Raw genomic sequence first — 13,331 nt, 5'->3', positions numbered from 1 at the left:
GTGACTGACAACCACTCTTGTTCTACAAGCGATCAAGGCTTTAGTGAATATCTCTTGGATTCCTGATTGCACGATGCATGGTTGATCGCCTGACAACCGAGTGCTCGCCTGACAAACGAGCCAACCATTCCGTGAGATCAGAGTCTTCGTGGTATAGGCAGGACCTGATGGCGGCATTCAAGAGAATCCGGAAGGTCTAAACCTTGTCTGTGGTATTCTGAGTAGGATTCAATGATTGAATGACTGTGACGTGCTTCAAACCTGTAACCTACTGGGCGTTAGTGACAGACGCAAAAGAATCACTGGATTCTATTCCGGCCTGATTGAGAACCGACAGATGAATTCCGTTATGCTGTGACAGAGCATATGCATTCGCTTTCACTGAGAGGATGGGAGGTAGCCACTGACAACGGTAAAACCCTTGCTTAAGCTTGCCATGGAAAGGAGTAAGAAGAATTGGATGAAGGCAGTAGGAAAGCAGAGAGACGGAAGGGAAGGCATCTTCATACGCTTATCTGAAGTTCCTACCAATGAATTACATAAGTATCTCTATCTTTACCTTTGTGTTATTTTCGTTCATCACTATATCCATTTGAGTTTGCCTGACTAAGATTTACAAGATGACCATAGCTTGCTTCAATACTAACAATCTCCGTGGGATCGACCCTTACTCACGTAAGGTTTATTACTTGGACGACCCAGTGCACTTGCTGGTTAGTTGTGCGAAGTTGTGTAATGCCATGGTATTGAGCTACCAAGTTTTTGGAGCCATTACCGGGGATTATGAGAGTTGTGAAAAAGTAATGTTCACAATTTCGCGCACCAACGGTGCAATCTTTAAGTGTGGGGAGATCGATACCGACTTCCGGTGGTTAGCTACTTCCTTTTCAACACCAATTCTTACTCTTCTTTGTAGTTAGTTGTTGCATTTGCATGTTTGATTGCATGTTTGTTTGATTTTGTGCATATTGTACCACTACTTGGTTGAAGTAATATTTTCTTTTTCAAGAAAATTTTTAGAGTATTTCACAAATTTGAATTAAATTTTTGATAAACTTGTTTGAAGAATTTTACTTTGGAACATGGTTTGGAGCTCGAACACACAAAACTAGTGAGATTTTGAGCCTATTTGATTGGTTGCATTTTATCAACCAATATTTTTTTATGTGTGTTTTACTCTCTATAATTGTGATCTTTGTCTTGCTTAATTCTATATTTCCATTATTTGATGTATGCATGCACTAATATGATTGAGGCCTTATTTCACTAAGCTTACATACCCATATGGCCTTACCTTTCATTATCCTTTGCAAACCAATTTGAGCCTATTTTATACCATTTGTTCTTTATTTTAGCACATCATTAACTCTAAGCAAAAAACAATATTGTCCTTAATTTGAATTCTTGGTTAGCTTAGACTAGTGAAAGTGTTCATGATTTAAGTGTGGGAAAATTGGAATTGTAAACATTTGGATTGAGAATTGGGTGTTGTGTATTCTTGTGAAAATGTGCAAAATAATAATTGAGCATATATTCTTGCATTCAATATCCTAATCGTATGCATTGAGAAAAATAAAAGAAAAGAAAAATAAAAAAAGGGAGAAAAAAAGAAAAGAAAAAGAGCAAATAATAAAAGGCGACAAAATGCCCCAAGTTAAGTAATAATATCAATGCATATGAGTTGTACTTAAATTTGGGATGCATAAATGTGTGGTAAACATCGTTAATGGACAGTTAAATTTTGCATTGTAATTACATGGATTGTCCTAAGTTAGGTGGGAAGTTTAGGTTAATTAAGGATTCAAATTTTAGTCCACTTGACCAAATACAATCCTACCTTGACCTTGACCCCATTACAACCCTTAAAAGACCTCTTGATTTGTGTATTGGTGCATTAAATTTTTGTTGATTGTTAGATGAAGAGCAAGCCATAGAAAGCAAGATTAGTAGAGAATTGAGAGAATCGAATCTCAAACACCTAAGTGATTAGAGTGTATACACTTCCAGTGAGGGTTCGATGCTAGATTCCTTGTTCCCTGCTTTCATGAGCTATTTTCTTTTGCAAGTTTACTTCTACTTTATTTTGTGATTTGAATTAGTAAAATCCAGTTCATATCTGTTCTTAAAAGATTTTTTTACCTTTAACCAAGTAGATAAAAGCATTTTGCATGTAGTTGCATTCATATAGATAGGTTGCATTTCATAAGTTTTACCATTCCTCTTCACTCTCTTATAGCTTCTCTTGAGTTTAGCATGAGGACATGCTAATGTTTAAGTGTGGGGAGATTGATAAACCGCTATTTGACGGTTTATCTTGTGCTCAATTGAGTGGATTTTATCAATCTTTCATACACTTGTTCATACAAAATGCATGGCTTTACATTCTCCTTCTTGATTTTGTGCTATGATTGAAAATATGCTTCTTTGGCCTTATATTTGCTAATATTATTCCTCTCTTATTACCATTAGATGTCGTGATATGTGCGTTAAGTGATTTCAGGGATTACAGGGCAGGAATGGCATAGAGGATGGAAAGGAAGCATGCAAAAGTGGAAGGAATACAAGAAACTAAAGAAACTGCTAAAGCTGTCCAGCCTGACCTCCTGGTACAAAATCGACCATAACTTGAGCTACAGAGATCCAAATGATGCGGTTCTAGTTGCGTTGGAAAGCTAACATTTGGGACTTCGCAACGATATATAATTTACCATAGCTGTCTCGAAGCCAAACGACGCGAACGCGTGGATCACGCGGACGCGTGACCTGGCAAAAAACCAATACACGCTAACACGTGGACGACGCTTTCGCGTGACTTTGCAGCGACCTGTACGAACCAGAAATTGCTGGGGGCGATTTCTGGGATGTTTTTTACCCAGTTTTCGACCCAGAAAATGCAGATTAGAGGCTACAGAGTGGGGGAATGCATTTATTCATGAACACAACTTTCATATTCATAATTTTAGGTTTTAGATGTAGTTTTCTAGAGAGAGATGCTCTCTCCTCTCTCTTAGAATTTAGGATTTAAGATTTCTTTTAGGATTAAGATTTCTTCTCCAAATTCCAGGTTCAATGTTCCTTTAATTTATTTTCTACTTTATTTATTCTATTACTTTAATTATTCTGTTACTTTAATTGTTATTTATCTTTTCAATTTGGCTTATGAACTTTCCATGTTAGAATTGATTTTCTTATTTAATATAAATTGAGATATTTCAAATCTAAAGATTGCTTTCTTCAATGTTATGTTATTAATGCTTTTAAATTAATTTAGATTCTTCCCCTTTTGCCTTGGTTAAGTAATTCATAACACTTGAGTTGTCAAACTCAGCGGTTGATTGAAGATTGGAATTCGCTGATTGATTTGGATCACTCTAAAGCTAGTCTTTCCATAATAGTTGACTAGGAGTTGAGGAATCAAATTGATTAGTCCATTTGAATTTCCTTTATTTAGTAAGGGTTAACTAAGTGGGAGCAAAATCCAATTCTCATCTCACCTGATGAGGACAACTAGGATGGAATTTCCAGTTCTTATACCTTGCACTGGTGTTCATGATAATTAATTTACTTCCTTGCCATTTAAATTACCTGTTCCCTATTTCAAAAACCCAAAAATATACAGTTTTCCATAACCAATAATAAATCATACCTCCCTGCAATTCCTTGAGAAGATGACCCAAGATTTAAATACTTCGGTTATAAATTTTATTGGGTTTTATTACTTGTGACAACCAAACTTTTGTACGAAAGGATTCTCTGTTGGTTTAGAAACTATACTTACCACACGATTATATTTCTATGAAATTCTATACCAGTAAAAGTCAGTTCGTCACTTTCCTACTGTCTTCATCCAATAATGCGTCCTCCCTTCCATGGCAAGCTGTATGATCCTCTCAGTAAAAATGGTCCGGCTACGGTTTCTGTACGGCTAATCAACTATCCGATTTCTCGTCTCGGACGAAAAATACCAGGCACAGCTACCGCATGGCTAATCATCAGTCGTCCCACTTTTGTCGGAATAGGATCCCTTGATCCTTTTGCACACTGTCACTACGCGCAACAGTCATGAGTTTAAAGCTCATCCCAGTCATCCCTTCCCACGTCCTACTCGGAATACCACAGACAAGGTATAGACTTTGCGAATTTCAGGAATGCTGTCTAATGGTTCTAGCCTATACCACGAAGGTTCTAATCACGAATTCGGATGTTCTGTTGTCAGGAAAGACAATGCGAATCTGTGGATCAGAGACCCAAGAGAATATACTCTGGCTATCGTCCAATGACTAAGTTGAACATCATGTAGACCACTTTGTGGTTGTCAGGCACGTGGATATTGGTTAAGCAACTAACGAAGATAGTGGGTGATTGTCACGGGTCACCCCCTTCATTCTGACTTAACTGAATTAAGTACGAGAGTATATCTTGGAGAAGAAGTAGGCGTGAATTGAAAGAAAAACAATAGTACTTGCATTAATTCATGAGGAACAGCAGAGCTCCTCACCTTAATCTATGAGGTGTAGAAACTCCACCATTGAAAATACATCAAAGAAAAAGGTCTAGGCATGGCCGAATGGCCAGCCTCCCTAATAGCATAAGATATTTGAAAAGGGTTCAAAAAGACCTCCAATACAATAGTAAAAGGTTCTACTTATACTAAACTAGTTACTAGGGTTTACAGAAAATGAGTGACTAAGTGCAGATAGTACAGAAATCCACTTCCAGGGCCCACTTGGTGTATGCTTGGGCTGAGCTTTGAAGCTTTCACGTGCATAGGCCATCCTTGGAGTTAAACGCCAGCTTGGGTGTCAGTTTGGGTGATTAACTCCAACTTTGGTGCCAGTTTCGGCATTTTACACTAGAAAAAGATCTCTCGTGGGCTTTTGGAAGCCAGTTTAGGCCATCAAATCTCGGGCAAAGTATGGACTATTATACATTGCTAGAAAGTCCAAGATGTCTACTTTCCAACACAATTGAGAGGGTGCCAATTAGGCTTCTGTAGCTCTAGAATATCTACCTCGAGTGCAGGAGGGTCAGAATCCAATAGCATCTGCAGTCCTTTCTCAGCCTCTGAATCAGATTTTTGCTTAGGTCCCTCAATTTCAGCCAGAAAATACCTGAAATCATAGAAAAACACACAAACTCATAGTAAAGTCCAGAAATGTGATTTTTGAATAAAAACTAAAAAATATACCAAAAAGTAACTAAAACATACTAAAAACTACCTAAAAATAATGCCAAAAAGTGGTGCCTAGAGTCCTTAAGCACACTCTTTTTGCTTTGGATCATGACTTTATCCACTCAGTCTCAAGCTTTTCACTTGGACCTTCATGACACAAGCACATGGTTAGGGACAGCCTGATTTAGCCGCTTAGGCCAGGATTTTATTCCTTTGGGCCCTCCTATCCACTGATGCTCAAAGCCTTGAATTCTTTTTACCCTTGCCTTTTGGTTTAAAGGGCTATTGGCTTTTTCTGCTTGCTTTTTCTTTTTCTTTCTTTTCTTTTTTTTTGCCTCTTTTTTTTCTCAAACTTTGTTTTTTTTCACTTCTTTTTCTTGCTTCAAGAATCAATTTTATGATTTTTCAAATTATCAATAACATTTCTCTTTTTTCATTATTCTTTTAAGAGCCAACAATTTTAACATTCATAAACTTCACTATCAAAAATATGCACTGTTCAAGCATTCATTCAGAAAACAAAAAGTATTGCCACCACATCAAAATAATTAAACTAATTTCACGATAGAATTCGAAATTCATGTACTTCTTGTTCTTTTGCAAATAGAAACATTTTTCTTTTAAGAAAGGTGAAGGATTCATGGAACACTCATAGCTTTAAGACATAGACACTAGACACTAATGATCATGTAATAAAGACACAAACATAGACAAAACATCAAGCATAGGAAACCAAAAATTAGAAAAATAAGAACAAGGAAATTAAAGAACAGGTCCACCTTAGTGACGGCGGCTAGTTCTTCCTCTTGAAGATCCTATGGAGTGCTTAAGTTCCTCAATATCTCTTCCTTGCCTTTGTTGCTTCTCCCTTATGGCTCTTTGATCCTCTCTAATTTCATGGAGGATAATGGAGTGCTCTTAGTGCTCCATCCTTAGTTGCTCCATGTTGGAACTTAAATCTCCCAAAGAGATGTTGAGTTGCTCCCAATAGTTGTGTAGAGGAAAATGCATCCCTTGAGGCATCTCAAGGATTTCTTGATAAAGGAATTCCTCATGCTCTTGTTGAGGTCCATGAGTGGACTCTCTTGTTTGCTCCATCCTCTTTTTAGTGATGGGCTTGTTCTCTTCAATGAGGATGTCTTTCTCTATGACAATTCTGGCTAAATTGCATATTTGATAGATGAGATGAGAAAAGGTTAACCTTGCCAAAGTAGAAGGCTTGTCAGCTACCTTGTATAGTTCTAGAGGTATCATCTCATGAACTTCCACTTCCTCTCCAATCTTGATACTATGGATCATGAGAGCTCGATCCACAGTTATTTCGGACCGGTTGCTAGTGGGAATGATAGAACGTTGGATGAACTCTAACCATCCTCTAGCCATGGGTTTCAGGTCAAGCCTTCTTAGTTGAACCAGCTTACCTTTGGAGTCTCTCTTCCATTGGGTTCCTTCCACACAGATATCCATGAGGACTTAGTCCAACCTTTGGTCAAAGTTGACCCTTTTTATGAAAGGATGAAGATCTCCTTGCATCATTGGCAAGTTGAATGCCAACCTCACGGTTTCCAGACTGAAATCCAAGTATTTCCCCTGATCCACTGTGAGCCAATTCTTTGGGTTTGGGTTCACACTTTGATCATGGTTCTTAGTGATCCATGCATTAGCATAGAACTCTTAAACCATTAAGATTCCGACTTGTTGGATAGTGTTGGTGAGAGCTTCCCAACCTCTTCTTCGAATCTCTTGTCGGATTTCCGGATATTCACTCTTTTTGAGCTTGAATGGGACCTCAGGGATCACCTTTTTCTTAGCCACAACTTCATAGAAGTAGTCTTGATGGACCTTTGAGATGAATCTCTCCATCTCTCATGACTCGGAGGTGAAAGCAATTGCCTTTTCTTTCCTCTTTCTAGTGGTTTCTCCGGTCTTAGATGCCATTAATGGTTATGGAAAAACAAAAAGCAACACTTTTTCCCACACCAAACTTAAAAGGTTTGCTCGTCCTCGAGCAAAAGAAGAAAGAAAAGAGGAGAAGAAGAAGAAATGGAGGAGATGGAGGTGTAGAAGTGGTTCGGCCAAGGGGGGTTGGGAGTGTTTGTGATGTGTGAAAATGAAGGAGTAAGGAGGGGTATTTATAGGGTAAGGGGGAGAGGGAATCCGTGTGATAGGGGTTGGGTTTGGAAGGGAAATGGTTTGAATTTGAGTGGGTGGGGTAGGTGAGTTGTATGATGAGAAATAGTGGATGGATGTGAGTGGTGAAAAGATTATGGGGAAGAGGGTAGGATTTGATAGGTGAATGGTATTTGGGGAAGAGTGTTATGGAAAGGTGTGAAAAGGAATGAGAGTGAGTTAGGGTAGGTATGGATCTTGTGGGGTCCACAGATCCTGAGGTGTCAAGAATTTCTCATCCATGCACCTTTCTGGTGTTTAAACACCGTCTGTGTGGCATTTCTAGCGTTAAACGCCAGTCTGGCTACTAGTTCTGGCATTTAACGCCCAGAATGCTGCCAAACTGGGCGTTAAACGCCCATTTTGCTACCTTTATTGGTGTTTAACGCCAGCCAGACACCAGACATCCTTTTCTGGCGTTAAACACCGTTCTGGTTGCCATTTCTAGCGTTTAACGCCCAGAATACTGCCAGACTGGGCGTTAAACGCCCATTTTGCTATTCTTACTGGCGTTTAAACGCCAGTAAGCTTGTCCTCCAGGGTGTGCTATTTTTTATGCTGTTTTTTATTCCTACTTTAATGCTGTAGCTGTTTTTGTAACTCCACATGATCATCAACCTAAAGAAGACATATAATAACAATGGAAAATAAAATGAAAAAGTAATTAATATAGATAAATAAAATTGGGTTGCCTCCCAATAAGCACTTATTTAATGTCAATAGCTTGACAGGAAGCTCTTACAGAGCTTCACAAATGCTCAGAGCATGGTTGTGACCTCCCAATACCAAACTTAGAAGTTGAGTGTGGGGGCTCTATCTAACTCTGTATTGAGAGAAGCTTTTCATGCTTCTTCTCCATGTTTACAGAAGAAGATCCTTGAGTCTTAAACACAAGGTAGTCCTCATTCAATTGAAGGACTAACTCTCTTCTATCCACATCAATCACAGCCCTTGCTGTGGCCAGGAAGGGTCTTCCAAGGATGATGGATTCATCCTCATCCTTCCCAGTGTCTAGGATTATGAAGTCAGCAGGGACGTAAAGGCCTTCAACCTTCACTTATACATCCTCTACAAGTCCATAAGCATGTTTCATTGATTTGCCTGCCATTTCTAGTGAGATTCTTGTAGCTTGTACCTCAAAGATTCCTAGTTTCTCCATTACAGAGAGTGGCATGAGGTTGATACCTGACCCTAGGTCACACAGAGCCTTTTCAAAGTTCATGGTGCCTATGGTGCAAGGTATTAAGAACTTTTCGGGATCCGGTTTCTTTTGAGGCAATGTCTGCTGAATCCATGTATTCAGTTCATTGATGAGTAATGGAGGTTCATCCTCCCAAGTCTCATTACCAAATAACTTGGCATTCAGCTTTATGATTGCTCCTAGATACTGAGCAACTTCCTCTTCAACAGTGTCTTCGTCCTCTTCAGAGGAAGAATATTCATCAGAGCTCATGAATGACAATAGGAAGTTCAATGGAATCTCTATGATCTTTGTATGAGCCTCAGATTCCTTCGATTCCTCAATAGGGAACTTTGATTGGTCAGTGAAGGTCCCTTGAGGTCTTCCTTACTGAGAATCACTGCCTTTTCACTCTCTCCACTCTCTCCAGGTTCGGCCATTTTGGTTATAGTTATGGCCTTGCACTCTCTTTTGGGATTCTCTTTTGTATTGCTTAGAAGAGTACTAGGAGGAGTTTCAATAACTCTTTTACTCAGCTGACCCACTTGTGCCTCCAAATTTCTGATGGAGGGCCTTGATTCATTCATGAAACTAAAAGTGATCTTAGATAGATCAGAGACTATGTTTGCTAAGCCAGAGAGGCTCTGCTCAGAATTCTCTGTCTGTTGCGGAGAAGATGATGGAAAAGGTTTGCTATTGCCAAACTTATTTCTCCCACCATTATTGTTGTTGAAGCCTTGTTGATGCTTCTGTTGATCCTTCCATGAGAAATTTGGACGATTCCTCCATGAAGGATTATAGGTGTTTCCATAGGATTCTCCCATGTAATTCACCTCTTCCATTGTAGGATTCTCAGGGTCATAAGCTTCTCCTTCAGATGAGGCTTCTTTAGCACTGTCGGATACAGCTTGCAATCCAAACAGATTCTGAGAAATCATATTAACTTGCTGAGTCAATAATTTTTTCTGAGCCAATATGGCATTTAGAGTAGCAATCTCAAGAACTCCTTTCTTCTGAATCATCCCATTGTTCACGAAATTTCTTTCAGAAGTGTACATGAACTGGTTATTTGCAACCATCTCAATGAGTTCCTGGGCTTCTGTAGCGGTTTTCAGATGAAGAGATCCACCAACAGAATGGTCCAATAACATCTTAGACAATTTAGCCAGACCATTATAGAATATGCATATGATGCTTCATTCTGGAAGCATGTCAGAAGGACACCTTTTGGTTAATTGCTTATATCTTTCCCAAGCTTCCTAGAGGGATTCACCTTCTTTTTTTTTGAAGGTTTGGATTTCCACTCTAAGCTTGCTCAACTTTTGAGGTGGAAAGAATTTGGTCAAGAAAGCATTGACCAACTTGTCCCAAGAGTTCAGGCTTTCTCTAGGTTGTGAGTCTAACCATGTTCTAGCTCTGTCTCTTACAGCAAAGGGGAAAAGCATAAGTCTGTAGACCTCGAGATCAACCCTATTGGTCTTGACAGTATCACAGATCTGCAAGAATTCAGCTAAGAATTGATGAGGATCTTTCGATGGAAATCCATGAAACTTGCAATTCTGCTGTATTCAAGAAACTAATTGAGGCTTAAGCTCAAAGTTGTTTGCTCTAATGGCAAGAATTGAGATGCTTCTTCCATAGAAGTTGGAAGTTGGTACAGTATAGTCACCAATCATCTTCCTTGCATCTCTAGCATTGTTGTTGGGTTCAGCTGCCATGTCTGCTTCTTTTTTGAAATTCTCTGTAAGGTCTTCTTCGGAGTGTTGTGCTTTAGCTTCTCTTAGCTTCTTTTTCAGAGTCCTTTCAGGTTCAACAAGAATGTTTTTATCCCTGTTTCTGCTCATATAAAAAAGAATAGAACAAAAGGGGAGTAGTGGAATCCTTTATGTCACAGTATAGAGATTCCTTAATGTGTCAGAAGAAAAGAAGAATAGAGGAATGAGGTAAAGAGAGATTGAGAAGAATTCGAACACAGAGGGAGAGAGAGAGGGTTCGAATTATAAGTAGAATAGAAGTGTTAGCAAATAAATAGAAATAGATGAGAGAGAGAGTATTCGAAAATTAAAACTAAAATAATTAGTTAATTAAAAATATTTTTGAAAAAGTGGTTAGTGATTTTCGAAAATTGGGTGGTTTTGAAAAAGATAAGAAATAGTAATTAGTTGAAAAAGATTTGAAAATAATTTTGAAAAGATAAGAAGTTAGAAAAAGATTTTGAAATCAAAATTTTAAGAAAGATATGATTGAAAAAGATTTGATTGAAAAAGATATGATTTGAAAAGATATGATTGAAAAAGAAATTAAAAAGATTTGATTTTTAAAATTGATGACTTGACTAACAATAAACTAAAAGATATGATTCTAGAATTTAAAGATTGATCCTTTCTTAACAAGAAAGTAACAAACTTGAAATTTTTGAATCAAAACATTAATTGTTAGCAAGGATTTTTGAAAATGTGATACGAAAAAGATAGATTTTAAAATTATGAATTAAAACATGAAAATTTGAAAAACAAATTTGAAATGGAAAAGAAATTACATCCCTTGTGTCATCCTGGTGTTAAACACTCAGAATGCTATCCATTCTAGTGTTTAACTCCCCCTTGGCTGCCTCTTTGGGCGTTTAACGCCCAGCCAGATACCCTGGCTGATGTTAAATGCCAGGAATCCTTCTTTACTGGGCATTTTTCTAAACGCCCAGAATGCTACCATTTCTGGCATTAAACGCCTAGAATGCTGCCCATTCTGGTGTTTAACGCCCAGAATGATAGCTTTACTGGCGTTAAACACCCAAAATGATAGTCATTCTGGCGTTTAATGCCCAAAGTGCCTCTTTACTGGCATTTTATTGCCAATGAGTTCTTTTTCTCTGTGATTCTTCTGCTTTATGTTCTGAATCTTTATTTCTCTATATTATTTACTTGAAGAGATATATATTTTTGAATTTTTAATGAGGAGAGAGAAAAACACAAAATGACTCAAAACATAAGAATTTAAGATCAAACCAATAATGCATGCAAGAACACTTTGAATGGCATGATAAATACCAAGAACACTTTGAAGATCATGATGAACATCAAGAGCATATTTTTGAAAATTTTAAAGAAAAGAAAGACATGCAAGACACCAAACTTAGAAATTTTTAATGTTTAGACACTATGAATTCGAAAATACACATGAAAAACAACATAAAACACAAAACAAGAAAATCATGAGATTGAACAAAGGAAATCATCAAGAACAACTTGAAGATCACAGAAGAACACAATGCATATTTTTTTCGAAAACTTAGGAAAATAAAAAAAATGCAATTGACACCAAACTTAGGATTTGACACTAGACTCAAACAAGAAACACAAAATATTTTTTTATTTTTATGATTTTATTAAATTTTTGTATTTTTTTCGAAAACTTTTTGAAAGAAAATAATGGTTGAAACAAGAAAAAGAAAGTTACCTAATCTAAGCAACAAGATGAACCATCAGTTGTCCAAACTCGAACAATCCCCAGCAACGGCGCCAAAAACTTGGTGCACGGAATTGCAATCACACTTTTGCAACTCCGCACAACTAACCAGCAAGTGCACTAAGTCGTCCAAGTAATAAAACCTTATGCGAGTAAGGGTCGATCCCATAGAGATTGTCGGCTTGAAGCAAGCTATGGTCATCTTGTAAATCTCAGTCAGGTGGATTCAAATGGTTATGAGGTATTGATAATTAAAAGGTAAATAAAATGGAAATTAACATAGAGATACTTATGTAATTCCTTGGTGGAAATTTCAGATAAGCGTTTGGAGATGCTTTGTTGCTTCTGAACATCTGCTTTCCTATTGTCTTCATCCAATCATGCGTCCTCCCTTCCATGGCAAGCTGTATGATCCTCTCATTGAAAATGGTCCGGCTACAGTTTTTGTATGGCTAATCAACTGTCGGATTTCTCGTCTCGGATGAAAAATACTAGGTGTTCATATCCTGGGTTGAGCTATCCGACCTGGGATATTTAGCGACAAGGTGACCGACCTCTTCAGGTCAGACTATCTGACCTCTTCTCAAAGAGCTCGCCCAAATTACCAAGAAAGCCCAAATAAAAGGGCCCGAATAGAGGAACACGACCCAAACCCAAAGGCAGCCCAAGCCTATAGAGATAAGGGCGGTTTCCTTGAAGATAAGCTGACCTCACCCAAAGATAAGATAAGATAAGATAAGATAACTAACTTATCTTATCTAAAAAGGTCACTCCACACCTCTATAAATACACTGGAGCACCCAGGTATAACTCATGCTCTAATTCTACTAAAAATCTGCTTAATACCTGGTATGCGAAATTGTGATCAATACTTTTCACAACTCAAATAATCCCCGGTAATGAATCCAAAAACTTGGTGTTCAATACCATGGCATAAACACAACTTCGCACAACTAACCAGCAAGTGTACTGGGTCGTCCAAGTAATAAACCTTACACGAGTAAGGGTCGATCCCACAGAGATTGTTGGTATGAAGCAAGCTATGGTCACCTTGTAAATCTCAGTCAGGCAAACTCAAATGGATATGGGTGATATACGAATAAAACATAAAGATAAAAATAGAGATACTTATGTAATTCATTGGTAGGAATTTCAGATAAGCGTATGAAGATGTTTGTCCCTTCCGTCTCTCTGCTTTCCTACTGTCTTCATCCAATCCTTCCTACTCCTTTCCATGGCAAGCTTAAGCAAGGGTTTCACCGTTGTCAGTGGCTACCTCCCATCCTCTCAGTGAAAATGTTCAACGCACCCTGTCACGGCACGGCTATCCATCTGTCGGTTCTC

This window comes from Arachis duranensis, chromosome 4 (genome assembly GCF_000817695.3).
Source record: "Arachis duranensis cultivar V14167 chromosome 4, aradu.V14167.gnm2.J7QH, whole genome shotgun sequence".
Lineage (NCBI taxonomy): Eukaryota > Viridiplantae > Streptophyta > Magnoliopsida > Fabales > Fabaceae > Arachis > Arachis duranensis.
Note: the sequence above shows the minus strand (reverse complement) of the source record.